The sequence below is a fragment of the Cyrtonyx montezumae genome, unplaced genomic scaffold (genome assembly GCF_038088225.1).
Source record: "Cyrtonyx montezumae isolate F1298 unplaced genomic scaffold, pur_monq_1.0 scaffold_6, whole genome shotgun sequence".
NCBI lineage: Eukaryota > Metazoa > Chordata > Aves > Galliformes > Odontophoridae > Cyrtonyx > Cyrtonyx montezumae.
Window position 1 is genome coordinate 12,917,172 of NW_027072067.1, and position 18,285 is coordinate 12,935,456.

Here is an 18,285-nt window from a genome sequence, read left to right on the forward strand (position 1 = left end):
AAAGAAGGGAAATAACAGAACATGATTTGCTGAATAGAATACAGAGCATTGGAGCTACATCCCAGCTGGCTTTCTTTCCACGTCAGGAGCTGCTGTCCCACTTTTGCTCTTAGTGCTGGGCTCACATGCTAGGCTTCCCACTCAGGAAGGAGGCACAGACATACTTGCCCATCCCAACTGCTGCTGATGTTCCTGCAGTGCTCAGGACAGCCCTGCTCTGACCCGCAGGCCCTGCTGGGTTTAGCTGTGTCCTCCCCACCATGCACCTCCCCATCCTTCCTCTCCACTGCCAACAGGTGGGCTGGCTGTGGGATGTGTATCACTGTTGGCCTCACTACGCATAATTTCTCTGGATGTTTTAAATTCTCCACTTTGCCAAGGACAGAACCTCTATGGAGTTCACGCTGTAAATCTGAGGTCTTCCTCTTTTTGTCATCGCTGGGAAGTGCTGATGGAAGCTCCCTTTTGCAGACCTGATGAGACATCTCTCGTAGCTCAAGCTTCCCATGTACTCGGCATCGGTAAAAATGACAGCAATACAAATGCTTCCCAGAAAGCCATAAAAATCCTCTCTACATTCAGCTGGAGCCTTTGCCTGCAGGAACCATGCCGGCTTCCCCTGCCCCTGCTCGCAGAGGCGGTGATTCATAGCGACACAAATAACGCTCGGCACAAAAATGGAAGAATGTGAATAGTTTTATCATCACTCCCACCAAGATATTTTTCGGAGAATGAGTAAGTCTTCATCTATTAAACTACGTGTGTTTTATTAGTTCTAGTAAGAATGTATTAGGTCGACAAGGATCTCAGAGGTATTTGTCTTTTTTTAATACCCAGGCTGCTATTGTAATGAGAGCTCCGGAGCCAGGCGGGCCAGAAACCATTGTGCTTCATCTGGTTAGGAAATGAGGTGATGGACGTGGGGTGCATTCCGATGAGGAGTGCTGCAGTAGGCCTGGAGACCCGAGGGGAAGATTAGCTGTTGCTTATTCCTATTTCAGAGCTTCATCCAGCTACCCCAACATGGGAAAAGATCTCATGGAGGGAGACCCCCCCTTAAAATAGCTAGGTGCTCCATGAAAATCAGGTTTTCTTGCTGAAGAATGTGAAGGTATAATAATAATGTGGATTATTTCCAATAAAGTCATCTAAGCAAATAGCTTGAGTTACTCAAGAAAAGATTTTGTTTACTGTTTTAGAAATTTTCCCTTAATTGATGGCTCCTGAATGGTATCTGCAATCCAATCGTAAACATTCTCGCTGCTGGCAATGTGGCCATAGCGCTCAGCAGCTTGTTCTCCTCATTGCTGAGAGGTATCCTTCATGCATACGAATTCTCTGTGTTCGAAGGAAGCTGGTTAGAATAAATGGGCTTAATCATCAAGCAGAATGAACTGGAACAAAGATGATTAATTAAGTGAACCCAGAAACCTTGATGAAAGGAAAAGGGCTGTAAAACATGTGAAGGTGGACATGTCTATTCAGTGGTGGTGGAAGGGTTTGCAAGCCCCTCACAAGTGTGCTCTTACAAAGGGTGAAGGAGGGCAACGTTTTGTTCAGCAAAGCCTGCAGAGAACAAAATTTATTGAGCTGAGAAGCCAGCCTGGGATGCTCCTTCATTGCCATCCATTTCCAGGCAAAACTTTCAGCAAGCCCTGCCAGTAGTTTGTGATGAGCAGTTAATGAACATCTCCAGTTAAAGAAGATCCTAATGTCAGATGAAAGTTGGCTCGCTGCGTAACTCACCCAGTAGCTCGGAGCTAAATCCTGCTGCTGGAGGGACAGCCAGGCAGGGAGTGTGCACTGGATGGTTATTTAAATGTATCAGTAAGATGCAATGTGGGTAATCTTAACTATCATTTTAGAAAAAAGTTTGGGAACTTCTGTCATTTTGAAAAATTGGCTGAATAACCATTTATAAAGAAGAAGCTGATTCATGTCTGTTGTCCCACAGCACTCATCTCTCATGAGGAAAAGATTTCTGGGTAGCACATCTCAAACCCTGCCATGCCAATGAGCACTATGCCTGGTACTCCACCTTGTAGCTCATGTTGCCACTGTCAGCTCTATTTCTCCCTGCTGAGTGAATGTACACATCAGAATTTAGCTTATTTTCCAAAAGCAACCCCACTAATTATTCACGTCGAGTGAAAAACAGTCATCTCTTACAATTTTTACTGCCCCTCTGTAGCTGGCAAATTGGTTACTGGTTCAGCTCCATTGAAAGCATGAGCCAAGGACAGCCAAATTACAGAAAACAAAAAGTCCCTGTTAATTTAATTGGGTCCTTTCAAGTGCTTCAGAGATTTTGTTAGCAGAGGTACTAACATTATCATCTTGTGCTACTTAAAACCCAACACATTTCTCACTTTGTTTTCAAACATAACACTTGGTTTTATTTTTAAATATTGATGTGGCCTGTGAAAATTTCTTAGAAATGTTTTATGGAAAGGGCAATTCTGTGCAATTCTGGTTTTTAACTTTAAGGAACCTTTTGAGCATTGTGTATGTTTTTCTCTTCTGGGAGAATGATGGGCAAACACTTTTCTTAATTAGCAAACGCTTATATAACTTGCCTAAATATAAAATTAGACTTTATTTTCAAGCCGCTGACCTACTAGATTTCCTCATGTCATGTGGAGCCCTGGCACAATAGTAACTGTGAAAATACTGCTAAAATTGGAGCTGTGAGAACTGACTGCTTTATTTTTTTTTTTTTGCTTTTTTTATGTACAAGGTCTAGCGATGCTGACAGCACAGAGGGGAGCAAAGCGCTGAGCAAGAGGGTTTGGGCCTTCTCTAAACAGACCAAAATCTGCCTCCATTACAGCACAGAATCTTTGGCACTGTGCTGTTGAGGTTGAGGATAAAGTCTTTTTAATTTTCAGTGGACATCCAGTCCAGAAGATCTTAGACTGCAGCTCTCCAGAGCCCAGGTCACAGTCCATGAAAACGAGAGTTTAACTGGGGTTTTCAGGAGGCTAAATTTACTGCAGTTGAAGCTTTGCTTTGAATAATTCTCTGCCCTGTGAGGTATGTGACTAGCCTGTTCAATTTAATACGCTAGTCAAAGAAATCAAGTGAAAGAAGCCCTGCACATATATCCCAGTCTGTTTTGGAATGTGCTGTTATTTTAATTTGTCTTCTAACCTCAAGTGCTGGGTAAAAATCATACGTCTTCACTATCCCAGAAGCCTTAAGGTAGGAAAAGTGCTGGAACAGAATGTTTTCCACTCAGAAATTAAATGAAAAATCTATTTGTTCTTCCATGTATTGATCACAGAAAAGATGCATATATTTCTCCAAAAATACTGCCTCCTATTTATTTTCATGGAAAGTGCAACAGCTCCAAAGAGAACATAACACTATTTCATAAAGAAAATTCTCTGCTACAAATCAATGTTTTTCAGCATGGCCACCACCATCAGCTATGCGTTTTCACCACCAAAGAACAACAGCCTGAATGCTGTGCCCGTAAAAATCTGCATCAGCAGAGTTGAGCCACCAGTAGATAGGGCATAGACTTCTTCCAAAGGGGCAGGGGTGCTGCCAAAAGCCAGCTGCATGTTTTAAAACCCTATTCTTATCCCACTGCCAGAGGAGTATTCAAGAAATATCATTTTGCAAAGACTTGTGCCATCTAACATAACCTGTGCATAATTTGCTCCAGTGGCACCCACAGAGCATGGAGCTGGGGCTGGGAAGATCCAGGTCACTTTTCTCATGACTGCATGACAGTGGGAATTTGTTCTTCATTTTTAAGTTACAGTTTGAAAAATTCATGGAAGAAGGTGAAAATTTCTGTGAAAGTCGTGGCTTATGGAAATCCATAACGTTTACAGTGGAGTTCTTCAGTGGGTGGTTGACTTCATGAGTCACAGACCGTGGCCATCCCAATGAAACAGCCTCCCAAACCAGACTCAACCTATCTGAAAAAAGAATAGGGGAAAAGGAAGACAAATGACAGAACACAATTCTGTCAGTCTCCTCACAAAGAAATTTAATTTGCTAGTCTAATATGCATTACTTGACCTAGCTTTCAGTAAGTTTGAGTGACAATGTCAAGATCATTTATGGCAATGAAGGCTGGAAAATCATTATAATTGAAAGCTATCAAATACTACTTACTTACTTACTTTATTTATTTATTTATTTATAAGATCGCTTACAACAGAATATGTCAAGGTAACTACTTCCAAATATTGAAATAGCCCACATACAACTGTGGGATCTTGTTGCCTAAGTCATAAATGAACATGCTGAACCATCACCCATTTCCTAATCCTGCTTTTCATCTCCTTTGACCTTCCCTGGATTCCCCCTGATTTTGAAGCAGGCTTTGAACCTGCTTAGGCATTGCTGGAAGCCAGGGATGCTCAGGAATTGGGCAGCTACTGCTGATCAGCAGCCAGGCTCCTTCAGCAGCATCATGAAACATCTTTTTGATTACTTTCAAAAGGAATATGCACCAGGAAAGCACCAAGCATGCAGAGCCTTCCTGGCAAACATACACAGCAGGTGTTTAAAAGGAAATCATTCAAAAACGAAGCTGGTGTTAAAGAAATGATTGCAAAGTGAGGCTGCCATTTCGCTGGGTGTGCTCCCAGCCTGGCTGGGCTGCAGTGGATGGAGGTCAGCTCAGCACCGCGGTTCTGCAGGGAGTGGTGCTGAAGCAGCAGCGAGCAAAGAGCCAAGAATCAATTAGGGAATGCTAATTGATCGGCAGTCTTCTGTGATGCGTTACATTTAGATGGGCGGGTGGGGATTGGAACTGCTCTGAATAATACAGCCATGAACAGGTACTTCTGTGATGCTTTTCTAAATGCTCCTTGCAAGGACCCTGACCCCAGGGCCAGCCGGAGGGCACCCTCTGCCCACCCCAGAGCTTAGCATCTATCAAAATGAGAGACACTGTGCCTCTGGACAGGCAGTGTTTGGAAAATCCATTTCATGCCAGGCCTTGCCAGGCCTTAGCACAGGCACTGAAGTTCATGGTACACGGAATAAACACAACAAAACACATAACCATTAGAATGATAATAAACACAGCAATAACAGTAAATATTAATCCAGAGAAGTACCTAATAAGTGACAGCATTGCAGAGATATCGGGTAACCTAGTGCACAACTAATGGCTTCTCTTGGTAACAACGGTCCATTTCCTTCCTATTGAAGAGATGGTGCTACAGCAAGGCTGAGGTTAGCAGAATAAAGACCTCAGCATCATGCCTAGAGAAGAGCATCACTTAAAGCAATTGGATGTTAACAACAGAGCAGTAACAACAGCCTGATTCATACACTTCTGGTCTGTAAATGTTTACATTGCAATTAAATAGCCAAAATATGCTGCTTACCCCAGACATAAGCAATGGCTCAAAAACTTGAAACAGACACGAATTATGCATTACAATACTTACATTTCTCATTTTCATCAGCAATTCTCACTTTTTAATTTCACTGTGTTGAGGGTGCTTAGCAGTCTTGTTGCAAAAATGCCTCATTGGTTGCTCCAGATTGCCTTCTTGGTGCAATATTGAAAGGGAAACAAAATCCCTCCCTTGTTGGGGTTACTCAGGCAGTGGTAAATTTGGGTGTGCTTTGACAGGTTTTTCATTACGGGCCCAGTTACAAATAAATGAACAGTTTTAAACCTACATAATGAACTGTTTGTTCTTTAAGAGCTTTACATTATTTAAGGTCTTTCAACTAGCTTAGGTCCGCAGTTTCTTTCAAAGCATTTTCTTTTGGACACAATGGTATCTTGAGATGGATGGAAAGGTTAAAATGCAAAATATTAATCTGTTGAACAGCTGGAAATTGCATGGACCGAAGGTGCCAAAAGTGAAATAATTCCTCCCTGGAGTTATTAGTCACTTTGCTTTTTCCACAGAAGTAATTTAAGGCGTATTGCGGCAGTGTCAAGCCAAGGCATTAGCATGGCAGCACGGATAAACTAGCTACTGAACTTTGCATGGAGCTGCAGATCCATCGTGGGCCTGGTGTTCAGCCAAGCCCTTCTCTTTTCTGTAAGCAAAACTTTGTCGTAGCTGTTAGCACTTCCCAGAGCACTTTGGACTCACCAGCTCCTATGGGGAGATCACCTTATGGCTGCTCCTCAGGGAAAAGGGAAAGGAAGAACGGGAAAGACCCCATTAAATCCACATGAACTCAAGAAGACTGCAGTAACCCATGAGTTTTCTCATTTTAATGGTCAAAAAATGCTTTCTTGTCCTTTCATTCATGTCACACTGGTTATAATGACAATTATTCAGTTGGTATATTATAAAAACATTCCTTCTCAGAGAGAGTGGTGAGGCATTAGGAGCAGGCTGCCCACAGAGGCGGTGGAGTCATTGTCCCTGGAGGTATTCAAGAATAGAGTAGATGTGGCCCTGAGGGACATAGTTTAGTGAGCATGGTGGGGGTGGGCTGATGGTTGTATTCAATGATCTCACTGTTCCTTTCCAACCGTAGTGGTTCTATGATTCTGTGATCCTACCTCTGCTGTCGTTTTGTTGTACAGACTGTGCAGGTCCTCACATGGTACATTGTAAAGCCATAATTAATGACAATAATTTTGGTAACAGTGCAAGATTATTCTCTTGCTAACAAGGGATACTATAATAGTTATCTTTTCATGAAAAAAAAAAGGACAAAAAAAAAAGATTTGTTGCTATATTTCCATCCCAAGCTCGGAGCAGTGATTGATTAAGCTGCAAGGAAATCTAATTAATACACTAGCTTTCCTTGAACTCCCCTGTGACAAGATGAGACACAGTTTTCTAGCTTTTCAAGGAGTAAAATAAAAAAAAGAGAGCCCTTCAGAGCTGATGGTGTAGAGTGAAAGGAACATGACTGAATTATCACCAGGGAGTGTCGGATAATGTTTCGAACACGTCTGGCTGATTCTCTGATTCCTGGAGTTTCTGGACCAAGTCCTAGATGTGGTGCAGAGGCCGCAGAGCCCCTTGCAGTGCTAGTGCTCACTGGCATCCCTCCACTCCACTGAGTTATCACCTGATCCCAGACCTTGCCAGGACCTATGGTTTGGGCACCCTCTTCCAGTGGCACTCAGATGTCACGGCATATGCTGGTAGCAAATAATTTGTAGATTCTGATCAATTTACTCACAAATTCCTCTTAAATTTTTTTTTTCTAGGAATGGTAATGTGTTTAATGCACTGATTATTCTGCTTTTTTCTTGTTGGAGTAGCCAAGTTCCAACCCAGAGGCTGAAAAGCTTGAAGGAGGGTTATCTCCTCTTTCCAAAGCATTTTTTAATATCTCATGCCAGTAGGATTGCCTCTGGAATTCCATATCCTGGTGAATACCAATTTCTCATTTATTTTTGTCATGTGCTCTATGTCCCCTGGTCCTGAGAGCAAACTGAAGTGGAAGAATTTCATAATAGACTGAAAAACGGATGCCTGCTAAATGTCAGGCCAAAGGCATAATCTGTGCTTCATCTTTCCTCAAAACAAGTGTGGCCAGCAGGTCAAGGAGGTGATCCTGCCCTTCTGCTCTGCACTTTGAGACCTCACCTGGAGTACTGTATCCAGGTGTGGAGGCCTCAGTACAGGAGAGATGTGGACATTTTGGAGCATGACATGGCCACAAAAATGATCCAAGGGATGGAACACCTCGCCTTTGAGGACAGGCTGAGAGGGCCGGGGCTGTTCTATTCAAGAACTGAATGAAGTTCAAAGCTTTTCTGGCATGGAAATTCAGTGACACCATTTATTATGATATCAGAAAACAAGAAGCTAAAAGAGTGTGTTTGCTGGTAATCCAATTATGCAAAAAGAATAATTGCTACTAATTCTTATCTGCACTGTGAATGTCACCAACTAACAGTCCTGAATATGACCTCAGCAGTGGAACAATATTTGGTCATTCAAGCTAGAAGTCTCTGTTGTGCAGTGTAGGGATTTCTCTTCCATATATTAGAGCCAGACCTCATGTCTTTTTTATTTATTTTTAAGGAGATCAGTCCTAAGGATATGGGCTGTCTGTTACACTCATATGATAACAGGATCAGAAATAATTTTTTTGGATGAGAAATAACTTACAATGAGATGAGGAACTGGAGCCAGTAATAATGTCATCTCCTTAAAAGTCATTTGTAATTTTAGCTGTGCCAGAGACTTAATAAACAGCAAAAATGCTTGTTTGCATTATACAGTGGCATGGGGGAGTTAATCATGGGAGGATATTTTCAAGCTAGATTTATTTTTCTTCTCGTATTCTCATTAACATTTTTCTGATATCCATCAAGTTTTCCACAGAGGTTTATTTATGATCTGATTCAAAGCATGTTTGGTGAATCAGTAAGAGAACTCATTGATTTCAAATAAGTTCAGGTCTGACTTTCAATTTTATTGGCTCATGTGGTAATTTATCCTAACATTTCTTCTGCTTAGGCATTATGCTTCAAAGATTATTTCTTCCAGGATCATTCATTGTACTGTTTATTTAATGCCCGAGTTGCCCAGTGCCTCGGGTTATGCCTGTTCATTGCAGGGGAGATGGACTGGATGACCTTTAAGGGTCCCTTTCAACTCAAACAATGCTATGATATGCATGTCAGAACTGCTAATATTTCTTCCTATTATTTCCAGTTTGCTTTGGACACAAGGATTAGTTGCCATGCTCAGTGGCATAAGCAGAGTCCTCCCTCATATGGGAAGTAAAGAGTGAGCCCTGCAACCACCTTGATATAGTCTTTGTGGGAAAAGCCTGACTGAAACCATTTTATTTCAATGATTTTGAACAATTTTATCGACCAAATCACAGTGACCATCCCTGCAGGGTTACACCTTCAGTCATTGCAGTGTTGTAGCTTCCAACTCTCATCTTAACTGCCCAAACACCATTTGGAAATCACCATAACACAGCAGTGAGAATTCTTTCCATCCACGCACTCTGAGCTCTGTGCAGGGATTGCTCTCAGGATGGAGCCACGAAGGTTTTTTTTAAGAAGTAAGCAAAAGCATTTCCGACTGTCATCAGAGCAACTTCTTTCATGTGACACATCTGGGTTACGGTGAGCCCTCCCGAGGCAGACGGCTGGCAGAGGTTGTGTAACGCTACAGCTCACAGCCTGGTGCCAGGCGCAGAGCAAAGGGAAACAGGGAGGAAAAAAAATCATGCAGCAGTTAAAAAATGATGATGCCAAGGATGGCGAGGGTGAAGAGCACCAGCAATACAGGAAGGGATGTAACCACTGCTGCCTCCTCCTTGCGGCCTCATGGCTTCACTGTGATACATTCACGCCCTCAGAGAAAAATCTTTTTTATATTCAGTCTGCATCAGGCAATTCCCTGTTACCCAGAACTCTGCTCTGCACCTTCCCTGCACATTAACCCTCGAGAGAGGCCAAGCAGGTGCCCCCCTCTCTGTAAGGACCTGGCCATGAAAGGCAGTGTGTTTGCAGAGTGGTCCATGTGGTCATGCACTGTTGGGCTGTGACAGCAGTAAACCACTGAGATTTTTTTCCCTGCTTAGAAATGTCATCACATTCACTTTCTGCACTTTTATCATTGTAAAGAAAGAACATGAGTTACTTTTCAGTTTCAACAGCCTCTTCTGGTAACTATTAAAATGCAAAGTGAAAACAACAGAGTGGACAAATGCAAAATATGACTGGAAATGCCAGTTAGCTTGGAAGCAGACACTGCTTTCATGAAAGGCAAAATTAAATAGAAAAATCATTCTTGTAGTGCTTATGATTTCACATAAAACAACATGTAGAAAATACATGGTCATATCTCATGTCCAGGCTCCCGTTAGCCCATAATGTCATTGACTTAAACATCAAATTTTTCACTGCAATGGTATTCATAAAATCTTGTAAAGGGAACAACACTTCCATCACCAAAGCCTGAGAAATGAATCTGCAGGCATGGATTAGCAATTCTCTGCAAGATTCCTTACAGCCTTCCTCCCTGGTCTGATAAAGCCGCTGCTATTTTTAACCAATTCTTGAAGGATTGCCACCAAACGTCCTCGTCTGTAGCCATTAGGGATATCAATAAAAGTGCTATCATTAGATAACCTTGGGAAGGGCAGGTGACGAACGGCGTCACCGGGATGCGGGACAAAACGACTGACTGCAGTGCAACCTCTACAGCGCCTCTGGAGGATGCGGGCTCTGCCTCGGCCCTGCTGCTGTGAGTTCCTTGCTGTCAGACTCGAGGCTCTCCAGCCAACTCAACAGCTTCCCCTCCAGCTCCCATCCCCCGCCCAGCAAAGTTGCTCCATCACTCACTGCCTGTGCTTTATCAGCGATAAAATGCAGCACTCCAAAAGAGATGGCCCTACACGTCTAAGATCAGTCAGGGAATGTGTAAATATTTACATTTTGAACCAGAAAAGCCATTTCCATGCTATAGAACATTTTTTGTGTGAATTTATTCATATTATGATGTCTCAGAGAGAGAGAAAATGCCTCTGAGCCTTCCCTGCTACTGAAAAACACTGGAGGTAGTTTACCATCACCTTTCTGAACTATTCCCTTTTATTTTCACAGATTTTACAGAGTAAGCGAGGTATTTTGTGTTTCAAATGCTGTGGTGAAGTTTTTGGGTGAGTTCTATGGAGAATCATGATAATGGAAAGGGTGGAAAACAGAAATAGGGGAATTTGAAGGCGTTCTTGGGCTTGGTAGAGGAAAGAGATGGTCATGGCATTGTAACAGGTCAGTAAAAACATACAAACACATGAATTTGACAGGCCCTTGGGGCAGCCAGGGATGGGGACAACCACCCCAGAACCACTTCCTCCCCATGCTTACCTCTGCAGTGAATTTCCCATGCAGCTCAGAGGCTGCAGGTACCACATTTCGGATGACTTATTTTAATGCAAATTGATCATTCAAACACTTTTTGCAGTATAAAAATTACAGCCAGGATTAAAGTGCCTTTTAATGATGACTGCTCTGGTTTACAGCCCTGAGACAGCCAGGAGCCTGAGCTTTGGAGGATATGCCTCGGATGCACAGTCTGCTGTGCTGGGAGGGATTTAGGGCTGGCAGATATGTCAGAAATAAGGCTCTTTGCTGGCCTTGCACTTCCTGTGGCACCTGAGAGCAAGCAAAATCAAGAAATCAGTTTTCTTAAGCTTTCCTTTAATCTCAGGGAGGTTTATGTGCCAAGTTTGTTACCTTTCCAAGGTGTGCATTTGTTGATGAAAACCAGGGAAAAGGATTATATGGAAATTCTGACTGGCTGGTCATGTCCAGTGCAGAGCAGAGCTTGCAAGCCATGTGTCTCCTCCAGAGCATTAACCTTGTGGTTTTACAGTCCCCTGTCATTTCCATCACTTTTGATCGTTCCCATAAGCATTACTAGTGCTGACAGCAGGAGTGTGTCTGAGCACAGCTCTGCCCACCTTTCTCTCCAACCTTTCTCATTTTCTTCTGGCTCTTCTTAGCTATAGCTAAATCCGGTCCTTCCTTCCTACTACTGGGAAATTACATAGCTATTTATTGGTTATCTCCTTTCATATTTTAATGAAGGGCATGAAAGCTAATGGCTGAATTTGTGCAGCAGCAGAAGAAAGGCTTGGTAGATGATGGTATTGTCTGCAGACACATCGGGTCCCTATAAATACAGAAAGTCTGTAATTATCATCAGAAGGTTTGTTAAAATTGAAAAGTAGAGGAATGCCAGTTATCCATTAATGAAAATATCTCACTTCCCTTGTTGCCCTCGGAGGAAGCTGGCAAGCTGCTCCTATTCCAAACATTGTTCCCCCACTGCCATCCTTTCTCATCCCTTCCTCTCATTTCCATTCCTATCAAAGCCTGCGATGCCTCCAGCATGACAAACACACTGCTGAGCTCCTTCACTCCTATCTCGCAGAAAAAGATGAGGCTCATTAAGTGCTAGCACTTTATCACTGGAGTGTTGTTTCAGTTCTGTTTGGTTCCCTGAGCATGCCCCAGTGACCAGGTGCTCAGAGGTGGATGTGTGAGATCTGGGCATCAACTATCACCTTGTCCATGATGAGTGCAAGTCCCAATGCTTCTTTGGTAGACTGCATCTGCTCTCAGAGCACTTTTATGTATATGTGCATACATGTATACATGTGCATACTCTCATATATAAAGCCTGTATGAAGGTCTGGGAGTCAGTGCCAAAACCTGGACACAATTATGCATGAAGATGGGAAATTATCTGGGCTAGTCATTTTGATTATTGAAAGCACTCCTCATCTGTATCAACTATGTTAAAGTGTTTCTTTCTAAACCAGCTTCACCGTTGACATTAATATTGCTTGGGAGATGAAGAATAAGATTTTGTACCAAACAATAAACATCAATGCCAAAATGTTCCATTTCAGAGACTTTCCACTTTACTTCTGTGCTAAAAAGTAGAGCAAAATGAGTCCATTCCCTTGAATAGTTTCATTTGCAAAGACTTAATATTTCCAGGGAATATATGTTTAATCAAAACACATAATTCATGCCCAGCTCTTGCTTTAATCTGAAATTTGACAAATTGGGTATGAAAACTCAAACAAGGTTTCTCCCACACTCGCTGGTTAGGATATCTACAAAACAGAAACCGTTCCCATGTGCTTCTCAGGCCCCATCCTGACCCAGAAGTGAAGCAGGGGGGTAAACGTACTCCGGTCTCCAAACACCATCTGTGCATAAAGCACTGCAGTTCCCACTGTTGGCAGTCCCTGCCCTGCGGATGTGCACAGCCCTGTGCTGGGAGCAGGAGTCCCTGTGCTGCTCTTCCTCCTTGCAGGAGCAGGGTGCAAGGAGGTAATTTCCCTGAGATTACGCCATTATTCAATAACACTGTTTATCTAATTTTGAATAAGTGCCTGCTCTGTTTTGGGGCACTTAGCTGAAGCATGACAATACTTTTGAAAATGTTCAATTTAGAATACAATTTTGGTGAGTCAGTCTTAGACCTCTCCCACAGAGGTTACAATAATGCCTCTTATCTCACATTTTCTTTGTGCTGAGAGCACACAGCAGTCACTGCAGCTCAGAAGCTGGCAGAGAGCATGTGGTGTGGTAAGGTCCCAAGCAGAGGAAGGACCGTGTGACACAATGTATGCACCAACTCCCTCTTTAATTTATGTTGTGTACATATTTAAAGCCCCTTCACTTTAATGACCTTGACTTTTGCATTGTGAATGACACACAAATGCCCCGGATCCGCCTGACATTTAGGCTGGAGACACAGACCATCGGTTAACATGTAGCCACATACTGAAATAACTGCAGCATTGAATATACAGCACTTACACACACCAAGCTTTGGGGCTGCAAGCAGTCAGCTGGGGACAACGTGCTCTGCTTATTGCTGTCCACATCCCTTGCTGCTATTTAGCACCCAGACCAGGAGGACCTGTGGTGCACGAGGCTCATGTAGCTTGTGTTGGTGGAAGATGCTGACATCTAGCAGGCAGCACTGAAGTGCACGTGTTCATTCCCATTGGAAGTCCTCACCAGATGCCTAGACATCCATTTAGGAGCTAGAATTTAGACTTTTTGACCATAACCTTTTAACTCCTGGCGTGGGGAGGTCACTGTGCTGCTCGTTGTGTCCCCAGCCCAGGCTGCCTCAGCTGCTGGGCGGGCAACAGTACCACTAGAACGTGTTCACACTGAGAGCACTGGTACTGCTGGGCTGAATTTCTCATTGTCCTTCTATTTACTTTTCCCTTTTATGTGAACTGGAAGTTTATTTTTCGTGTTTTCCAGGAAATACAATATATTCATGAGCTGCCATATCTCAAGAATGAAGCAGAAAAGATAAATTCAGAGAAATATCCATCACACAGTAATTCATATGTATATGTATATATGTATATGTATTTTTCCTAATGCATGCCACTGGTATGCATGATAAAGTTGCTGGTTATTCCTTTTTTCTTTTCAATATACAATACACTTGAGATAATGTGATTATACAGATTAAAAGTAAATATAATTCCAGCTCTGAAGCGTATTTAGCATTGCCGAGGTGAACCTCATTTGGGTATTGTTATTCATTTCATTTCCTGTGAAGCTTTGCTGCCCAAGGCCAGAAACATTTAAATAGGTCAGGGATAACTGCCCATATCACGCCGCATTTAGACACTCCTTTTATGAGGCAGCACTTGTTTTACTTTGATCACCAGCTTGCCCGAAAGTGCATTTCAATATTTATTTGAGCTATTCTTTAGAATTCCCCCAGAATTCCCTGATTAGAAAGACTCTTTGAGAGGCAGCAGAATGACTTAGCAATCTGTGCTAGTCGCAAATTTGATTTCTCTGTCCTGACTTTTCCATAGCCAGAAGGTTTCAGCAGAAGTGAAGATGTCATTCACAGGGCCAAGCAGCAGGTAAGTATCATTTCCCACTAGTTCTGAATGCCAAACTCCAAGGGAGTTGCTTAAAACTGAATTAAAACAAAATAAAAAACTGTGAACCCCATCACAGAATTGCAGAAAAAAACCAGGAACCTCTTTCATTTTCATTGCATTGCTGGGGAATCTTTGTCCTTGCTGTTGCTCATGCATTGCTTATACTGTTGCATTTGGGTGTGTGCGGCTGCAATTAGAGCCACTGCTGCTCATCCAGCACGGGTTCAAGTCAACCAGAAGACTGTTCCTGGCAGCAGTGGGTGCAAGCTTGGCTCAGAATGGCTCTAATATGGTTCCAACATGCAGTTGTAAGACTTAATTTTAGGAGAAATATATTTATTGTTACTTAAAAAGATGCTCATTTTTGTAAGCGTCACAAACTCCTCTACTACTTTCCTACATTTGGATTTAAGTTATTAACTAGAGGTGGAAGAAACTCAAGATCATTCAGGATTAGCCTGGAAGAATTACCCAAATATTTGGAGGCTCTGGGCCTTGATTCAGGCAAGATCAAGACTGAAAGAAATCAAAAGGTCAAATCACAAGATTTGAAAAAGCTTTTTTTTATACAATAAGAGTCGTGAGGCACAGGCACAGGCTGCCCAGAGAGGTGATATCCCCATCCCTGAAGACACCCAAGGTCAGGCTGGACAGGCTCTGAGCACCTGATGGAGCTGTGCTGTACCTCTTCCTTGCAGGGGGGTGGACCACATGGTTCCTTCCAACTCAAACAACTCTATGTCGATTAACAAAAAATAAAATGACATATTCAAAATTAACAGTATGTATTACCTCTTCTTTATCTCATTTAGCCATCATGTCTTTGAACTTTAAGCTCAGTGGGGCAGGGAATGCATCACCCACATTTTTGCAAGCAGGAAAAGGCTTGTGATCCATACCCTATGTGACAGCAGTGGGCCACTGCCAGGACCATGCAGGCACATCCAATCTGCATTGTTCATCTCATCCAGCATCTGTGGACATATTAATTTTTAACCTGTTTTAAATTGAGTTACAAGACAATTACAATTACAAGTTACAAGTCATTTCACAGAAAATAACCCCCAAAATGAGAGGCTGTTGTGTATGATGCACGATTCACTCCAGTTGATCGAGAGCTCCCATGACTGTGCCAGGAAAGGCTGCACGGCTGACCTTTTCTGCAATAATTTGGGGAATGACTCAGCTGACATAATATTCCCAGGGATGAAATGCCCACTGTAGCTTCATCAGGAAGAGATAAGCACTAGGAGGCAGCAGGTCTGATGGCCATCAAGTGCTGCCTCAATGGTGGGTGATGCAGTGGCTAGTGGGGCAGTGGCTGGGGCTACAGAAGCAAAGGGCAAATCCTTCCTCCTTTTCTAAGCTGTAGGCACGGCCCGAGTTCTGTTCTATTCCTCCTTGTGAATGCTGCCCTTCCTAAAATTTTCATGTCATTACACAACTCCAGGTGCATGCTTTTCTTCTGAGTGATCTGTTTGGTTCAGATAGTTCACCAGAAACTATCCGTTCAGTTTAATAGAGTTCTCAGTACTCACCCTTGTCCATGCTGGGGGTAGCCAAAGGCATGCACAGCAAGAATTCCCTTTTTAAAGAGAACTTGCAGTACAAGATACAAACATTACCTTAACAAGTGAAACTGGCCATTTACAGCAAACCTTTAAATATATGGGTAGTTTTTCTGAAACTGTCTGTAAGGGTCTTTCTCCAGTGTGTAACAGCAACCCCTTTTTCCCCCAGGAGCCTAAAGCCTTTTACTCACTCTTTCCTTTCTGATTAAACAGAAATAAAAAATTGTTTGCCTTCCACCATTCCATGCTGGTCACACCACCGCGCAGAGTACTCACTTGCAATGTTAAAATGAAAAGGCACTGATCTTGAAAGCTAAAGAATTTGATGGACTATCTAATTAATACCTCTCCATAATCTTGGGCTTCTCTGAAGCCAGCTGACATGTTTGAATAGTGCAAAATATATCTCAGTGGTTTGATTTCCCCACAGAGGTTCACCTTGCTCATGGGATCCTACTGGCCTGTTGTTCTGAGGCTTAAAATAGAGCTGCCAATACCACTTTTCTTGGAAGAATATGGTGCTGCAAAGCCGTTATTCAGTAGAAAAGGAGTGGAGGCTCCAAAGAAAATATTTTGTTTAACACAGAATAGAATAACACAAAAACGACTGAATCAACAACTGGACACCTCTCCTTTTTTGGTCTGGGCTCCTGCCATGAGACACCCTGAGGGGATTCATGGTTGCTGAAAGTCAAAAAGGGAAAAAAATGTCATTCTTCCTGCTCATTTCTCCCCTCCTTTCCCTCACCAGGCAAAGATTATTTGATATGAAATTTGTTTGTCAGATAAGTAATCTACAAAAATACCCCTGAAGTCGGTGACACTGAAGCGTCTGAATGCTTTCAGATATTTTGCTATCAAACAAGACTCAGTTTGGGGTCAGGCTACTAGATTATTTCTGAGACTTGTGAAGAAGTAAGTAAGCAAAATATATTTAAAGAAAAAAAATAAAGTAATCCCTTTCTCCTTCCCCCTGTACTCCCGTGTCCTTTTCTGGGTGACATGTTTGAAGGTAAACTGCCTTCACGGACTGCTAGGAGCGCATCTCATTCTCCATTGGAAACCTTACATAAGGTGTCTGGAAAGCTGAAATACAGTCCTCTAGAAGACTTGTTTAGTCGCAGTGTTCATGTGGCACAGTGGGGTATAACTCTTGCTGTGTCACTAGGAATCTGTTGGGAGATAAGTGATTAGCAAATGATTAGTCATGTCCCTATTAATTTTTTTTTCAGTGCTTTCCAAACACAATGAAATAGGACCTACCATAATGGTGCTTATTATTTATGTCAAAAGATAAAGGGAGTTTAAAAGGTCTTACAAATATTGCTCTTAACACATTTAATGTCACTAAGACCTTCACAATCAGCCCACTTCTGTCAAAAAAGGATCAATTTTGAGGCTCTTTCCTTTGAGATTTTAGGTATGACTTTGGACATTTTTTCATGAGCAATAGAAAAACAGCTAAAAAACAACATTATTTCTTCCCAGTTGCCAGAATCTAAACAGAGCTTTTAAGACATCTTCTGTTCATTCTCTCTCTAATGGTAACACTGGTCAACAATTCCTCCAGCAGAGATGAGGAGGCCAAAAGCTCAAGTGATGTACCCAAGGTCAAGGAGGAGAGGAGGAAAATGGCACTTCTCTCTGTCCAAATTCCCCTCCATTTTAGCCCCCAGCACTTTTCCCTCTTATCTCACGTTAGTAATATGTCATATTTTTCAGATATGATACATTTTGAGCTGATTCACATCTCTCTACCCTTCCAATCCTCAAGGCACATTGCCTAATTGATGCAAGCAGTCATGTAGCCAGCCGAGCCTGTTCTCCTGAAGGTTTGTGCCTCACCAAGGCTCTCCCATGTCCTGTCCCTGCCATGCCACAGCTTTGTGTTGGGAAAAGCCTGCCCTGAGGGCAGCTGGAACAGGGCCCAGCTCCTTTTGCTTCAGAGAATTACCAGGGGATTGCAAGGAGATGGTCTGAAAGGAGATGAGCATGCACACATGGCACGTGCCTACAACATGCAGTGCTCACACCACCACTCATGGCAAACTAAGTTCAGGAGGTTTTTAAATACACCTTTCCATGCAAATAGTATTATTTACTTTTTTTTTTTTTTTTTCCAGAAGGCTCATTTGCAGCCCTGGAAAGAGCAGCCACATGGGTATTTTAAACAGACAATTACAAATCAAATTTCTGGGGCCAAGATATTAAACTCAGACACATCCACCCTATTGCTGGCTCACAACTTGAAGTTTTCATGAGCTGCTCAATGGTTATTAAATGCAGCACACTTGCTATTTGGTATGAAGTTGTCGTAATATTTCACAGAGAGAGAGCGTGTAAGAAG